The sequence below is a fragment of the Crocodylus porosus genome, unplaced genomic scaffold, assembly GCF_001723895.1.
Source record: "Crocodylus porosus isolate Cpor-Errol unplaced genomic scaffold, CroPor_comp1, whole genome shotgun sequence".
NCBI lineage: Eukaryota > Metazoa > Chordata > Crocodylia > Crocodylidae > Crocodylus > Crocodylus porosus.
In genome coordinates, this window is record NW_017728906.1 from 193,634,949 (window position 1) to 193,641,679 (window position 6,731).

Below are 6,731 nucleotides of genomic sequence, written 5' to 3' on the forward strand. Positions count from 1 at the left end.
CGGACTAGATGATCTGCTCAGGTCCCTTCCGACCCTAGAAACTATGAAACTATGAAACTATAATGGAGAGGAAAATATATTTAGATAAGCTTGCTTTTGGTGGTAATGTTTTCACCAAGCCACCCCCTCCCCTTTGCACCTTATTCAGGAAAGCATCCATGTTCAGGAAAGCATTAAAGATCATGCTTAAAACTAAACACATACTTTTGTGCTTCCCAAAATCAGAGGGTTTTGTGAAAGGGTCTGGGTGTTGACAGTAGCTAACACACCTTGAATATTGCTAAATGATGATGATAAATGCTTACTTAGGTGAGGAACAAAGAAATCCTGTGGGGTGACACCAGTCTGAGTTTAGTTAATATAGACTCGGGAGAGAAATACAGTCTGCCTGTTTCTTGTAGATGCATAAAGATCATTTTTATTATCATGACTATAAAATCTTATCTCTTTCCTTCCCTGAGTCTCCAGCCAACCTTGAATGGTTGAGTTGGTTTTGAGTATAAACAAGCATCCCAAGCTACGGGTTCTAGTGATGAGCCTCCGATGCCATAAATCCACTCTAGATCCAAACTAGAACAAACTTGAGGGTGTGTAAGTTAATCAGAGTAACAAAGTAGTCAATCAGGCCAACGTTTCTATCCTCATGGGGTATGTTCAGATGAGCGGGCATGTGCATTTTACTGGGTACAAATAGCAGCGACACATATTTGTGCTGCTGCTAGTTGTCCCTGGTGAACACTCCTGCACACACACTCTGGCATGGGGCAGATTGCCCTGGGTGGGCTAGGGGAGGCTGAGGCCAGCACCTCCCTTACCTGGGCTCCTGGGGGTCAGTGGTGGTAATCTGGGTGAGTGGAGCCTGGCTAGCAGCCGGAGCATGGCTCTGGCCGGCCTGGCTCTGATTTTGGGTGCTACGTGTGCCGTGCCACTTTTCTTCAGAGTGATTTTTTTTTTTGATACCAGGATTGTTGGAACTGGGAGGATAGTTCTGGAAGCCAGGATTGATGTCAGAGTATTTTCTATTGTTTGGACTGACCATTCTCTTTCCCCTGTTCTGATTGATTTTTCACTTCAACTGCACTGAGCTATCTTTTGTACTTCCGTGCTATTCTCCCCCTGCCCTTCGTTTCCTTCTCTGTCTTCTGCCCTTTCCATCACTCATTCATGTCATTCTTCCTTCTCTTTGCCTTCCATTGAGCTTCTCCCATGCTCGTTTAACTCACTGTATCCAGACACAGACCTCCTTCTCCAGGGCACACCCAGAGTATTTACTGGACATCATGTTATTCTGCTTATGTATTATGCCAGTTTCCTCAATACCTCATGTGTCCTGTTTGCTTACATTGGGTACTCTTTGGAGCAAGACCTACATATAATTTTGCATTTTTATGGTGCCTAGAACAATTATGCTTGGATATTGGCTCAGGCTTGAGCATTACCATCCTAAGGATGACTAATGATTATTATCACTAAGAGTAAGCCATTAATATATTTAAGTATCTTACATATATTAGTGCTGTATAACAAAAGAATGAAGCATTTTGCCATTTTGAGAGTATAATGATAAAGAATTTGCTATGTTGATCTCAGTTCTGCTATTTACTTGTATGGGATATGAATATGGCAGGCTGTATCTAAACTTACACACATATGCCATATTTACTTGAATCCAAGTTGAGATTCCCCACTTCATTCAACATAGACAAAAAAGCCTCCTTGCCACTGATTTGAGTACAAGAAGGAGAGTATGGGGACAGTGTCTGTGGCTCTGATTCTGACCCCTAGCTGCTACCTCTCTGCCTTCCACAGACTCTGCTCCCCCCCCACTCCCACCACCGCTTACTTTCCTATTACATCTTTGATCTGGTTGGGCCACTGCTCTGCCCAGGACAGGGAGCACAGAGATGTGCTACCTCTGTCTCCATCCAGGCCATATAGTGGTGACAGCAGCTCTGGCCCTGATCCTTGGGGGCTAGAGTTGCTGCTGCTACAACAGCTGCTAGCTGACTAGGCTGGGGCCAGCTGGAACTACAGTCATAACTAGCTGGTAACTGGTAGGTGGGAGGCAGAGGTGGGTGCGGCAGGCAGCAGGGGGGAAGTGGCAAGGGGGAAGGCAGAAGAGGGTACAAGCCCTGTTGGGGATACAGACATGGGGTGCACACATACTGGTGGGGACAGGCAGCTGGGGGGTGGGGGGCAAGTGCTGGGGGGCAGGTGACAGGGGGAAAGGGGCATGGAGTCAAATCGATATTTGACTCCCTCATCTTTTCCCCCCCATCTATGCCCCTGTGTAAGTTCCTGTGCCTCTCACTGGCACACCTTGTTTGTAGGGGCTTTTCTGGTTTTGTTGTTGCTTGAAGAGAGGACAGGTCATTAGAGGGTTAGACTTTGGAAGGTCCTCAGGCGTTCTCACCTGTCACATCTTTGATAGAAAAATTAGTTTAATTGGGAGGAAGATGGTATGTCCTGCCTCTTGGTACCTTTCTTCAATCTTCCTGTCTGTCTTCCTGTTTGGGGCTCCACCGTCCCTACACCACACCTAACAACAACCAAAGATGTTTATTCTCTTGCTTCCTAAGTCCCGTTCAGTAAAGGTTCTGATATCCTGACCTTTGAAATATGTCATTTGGATTTGGACATTGTCTCATCCAGTTCTTCGTAGGCCGTTATTTGGTCTGGCCCAAACTCCTACCCAACCCTGGATTACCTTGATCCCCAGCGAATCTCCCCCTCTTTTGGGTCTATACTTGCTGTGGTCTAGATATCCACCCATCCTTCTCTCCTCAGGTTCCTGCTGGGTTCAGTCCTGTCTGGAGATGTCTGGAGTCCACGGCATCTCTTCGGGTTCTCTTCGGGTCAGCTTATCTTTATATAACCTTTCCTGAGGCAACCACCATTTCCCCTCAGTGTGGCTTGGTCCTGCTACAGGCTGCTCTTAGCCCACTCGGGAATCCACTTCTAGTCCCCAACATCTCTCTTCTGCCGGGATTTTATCCTGGCTTCAAGGGGAACAGCTGGCAAATCAGCTCCAGCATGGTGCCATAAAGCTCTGCAGTTCCTTTTTTTCCCTCTTTGATGTGGCATCTTATCCTGCTGTGGTTTCACTTTTGCCACACTCCCAGCTCGGTGCAGTGTCCCGTCGGCTCTGCTCATCTCTCGTCTGAGGTAAGTCTGTCCTCATGGCTTTGTGCCTGCCACAACCTGCCTCTGCTTACCCCAATGTAGTGGCAGGCAGGGGGGATACATTTTTTAACCCTCCAAAAATTAGATTCCAGACATGGAAAATTAAAATAAATTTATATAGTCTCCATGTTTAGAATCTTATTATTAGATAGTCATCTTAAACTCAAAGTCATCTTGGATTTGGGTAAGTATGGTTGGTCCATTTATCAATTGTTCTGTAGCTACAAAGTATACCGAGGAACAATAGCAGGAGCATGGAGGTGTTCTCAGGTAAGCTTCATGGTCTCTTTTCTGGGATTAGCTTGTCTGTACAGCATGTGCTGGGTGCTTTGTATAGACATGCCCAGGGTTGTGAAAACATGTACTGTCATGCAGACTGTATGCACATTTGTTCTTTTATTGTTCTTTGTGTGACTTCATTTTCCATATGAAAAACATATGAGGCTGGGAATGTATTGACAGTTTGATATATCCTTGTGAGTAGGTTAGTGAGATGGTTTGCCCTGTGGGAGCTCCTCAAAGAAGCTTTGCTCAAAGAAACAAACCAAGAAACCAAAACTTGTAGCTTTCTCTGGGCAGTAGGAGAGGTTCTTTTGCTCTTGCCCCTTTCTGGTGTTAATCTTATCTGAGTTCCAGTCTGCCTTCTGCCCACAGACCACTTGTTCTCTCTACCTTGATTCTCCCTGCTCTCTCCTGTGTGTTTTGAACTGTCAGCCCAGTGCTCTGAGTAGCTAAGTTCCCATCCCACCACTAGGCTTCTATAATAGGACTTTCTGTTCCCAGTTAAAGGGCCAGTTCACCCTGCTACACCCCCTCACAAAACATTCATCACAATTGCTTTATTTTTACAGAAACTATCTTTCTTTCCAGAAATTATCCCCTTACTACCTCCAAAAGATCTCTCAAATGTTATTCTTATCTTGCTGGTGTCAGTCTTTCCTGCCCAAGTGCAGGGGAGGGGGCTGGACCCAATGATCTGTTAGCTCTCTTCTAGTCTCTAACAACTATAAAACTATAAACCTATGTCATTATAAAAAAGAACCCCATAACCTTAAAAACATAATATTTCCCCCAGTAGTTTCAGTGGCATCAACCCTTTTACTTTCATTCCTACTCTATCCTTCTTTTTAATCCAAATATTTATTTAAATAAATTAGAATTATAGGCTAAAATTTAAACAAAGTGAGAACAATGCATACATTTAGGTACATATTTAGGCCTCTGAACAGGAAGGTCAATTAAAAAAAGATGCCGAGTGGCCAAGAGTTCTGCTTGAAGTCAAGGAAAGCTATTGATTACACAGCATTATTGAAAATCAGGTCACTTAAGCAGGTTCAAGAAGTCCAATTTTAGGTATCCACTCTTTAAAAACCTTTGCCATAGGGTTCCTTGTTTGATGCATAATTGACCAGCTGAGCTCAGTGGAAGAAGGTAGGAATGGAAGAGAATAAGGGGTCATAATACTGAACTGAGAAAGAGAAAGGAAATGTGAAATTTTCAATGTCACATTACAAAGGGCAAACTGAAGACAATAAAATCATCTGCTTTAGTCTTGGCAATGCTGATTATTAAGTGTGAGAAAATGAGTAGCTAATTTACAGCACTGGAAGATGCATTTTGGGAAAATAAGTTGCCCAAAGCTACTGAACTGCTATATAGTCACTTCTGAGTAGCCTCGCAGCTGTTTTATGTCCCTTTGTGAGGATGATAGCCTGTGTTGTTTTTTGTCCACTTGTGTACTATGTACTGACTTTTGGCCCAGGAAAGTCTGGCTTCCACTGGTGTAGGTGCTTGCTCTGGGATTCTCTGTTAAGACTCCTGGGTGTGGTGCTAAAAACAGAGTTTGGGACAGAGTGAGCAATTCTCAAAATGGATCCCAGTGTTCCAGTAAACTCAAATTTCTTATTTAAACTCTAATCCTTGCCCAGAAAATGGTGACCATGCTCATAGACACAATGGAGGAGTCCCTGTGAAGGGGTACATTCATATCACTGCAGAAAGAATGCTTAAGCTTCCACAACTTCTGTGCTATTCTAAAAGGTTTTAATGACCTTGAAAATATTTATACATAGACTTAAAAACTGTAGATTTACAAATACCGTTCTTTTTTTAAAACAAAGATGAATTATTGGGGCTTCTGCTTTCTTCTAGCATGTGGTATGTGGTCCTTTTTCAAGGGTCTTCTGAGCACATATTAACTGATTACCCTTTTGGTACAGTTGCAGTAAGTTGTGGCCATTCATACACATTACATTTTTCTAGCTTTAATCCAAACTACAGCCACGACTATATAGAAGTGGACATCTGTAGTCTGAATTAAAATTGGCTCCAATCTGGGTTAACTAATCCTCACTGAAGGAGGATTAAAGTTAATGCAGACCAGGGAGACAATTTCAACTGTATTAATCAACATGTATATACAGCAGGTATCTAGGGCTTGCTGTTACTTGTGCCCGCCGCCAAGTGTAGCAAGTGAGCCCCTTGCTTTCTCTACTGCAGAAGTGCAGAAATGCAAGAAAACATCCCTGATGGTCAATGATCATCTATTAACCCTTAATTCAAATTGAAATTTGATTCAAACTGTGTAATGCAAATCAGTTAATATGGTTTAGAAAATGGTGAGCACGTCTACAAATAGCCAAGGAGTCCAGTTTAACCTACCAGGGAGTAGACCTCAGTTCCATGACCTTTTGGTGGCATTTCCTCTACCAGGTGGCAACCAGGTGTTTCTGCAAATGTTGTCTATGACATGTTGAAGGAACCTTTTTCCCATAGGTCACTTGCTCAGCTATTGGACTATGGAAAACAAAATCCTCTTCTTCCTATGCATCTATCTATAACCACTCCCTGGCAAAAGCAGGATGCCTTCAAAATATTTATAGACACGTATAACTTAGCAGTGTTAAAATGGCATAAATCAGTATGTGAAGAACTTTGCAGCCAAGCTTTCATATTTGACACAAACAGTTTTTTTTTTCCTTGCTGCCTACAGATGACTGGGTTGGTAAATCCTGGGGACAACAGTTGGCCAATGAAACAGTTTACATTTCTATCCATTCATCCAGTTCTGGGAAAGCCCAATTTTATTACATCAGAGAACGTACAATATTACAAAACAGAGGGTGTAGCAGAGGACTCCTACCCCTGCTACCAGAAGTGAGGGAGTGCAGTGCTGTAGAAAAGCTAGCTGCAGAGCAGCTGCCAGGAAAGTTAGGTAGCAGGTGAGGGGAGGCAAATACTAGGCAATAAGAGCCATAAGATATTAGGGCAGAAGAGGAAGCCCCTGAGCCTGGCCCTGAAGACCAGAGGTCAGGTAATTGGAAGGGGAAGGAGGAAGGGCTGTATAAGCTTAACTCAGGGCCAGAGACTCAGATGCCCTGACTGTGAAGGAGGAAGGAGTTGCGGGATTCCTCCTTGAGATAAGTGCCATTGAGCTGAGTTGTTTATAGCCTGATAGGCAATTTGGGATGACTGGAAAGCCACAGGCAGGGTGCCTGGGACACACACCCTGCGGTAGGAGACGCTAAGCCCAAGGAAATTGCCCTGCA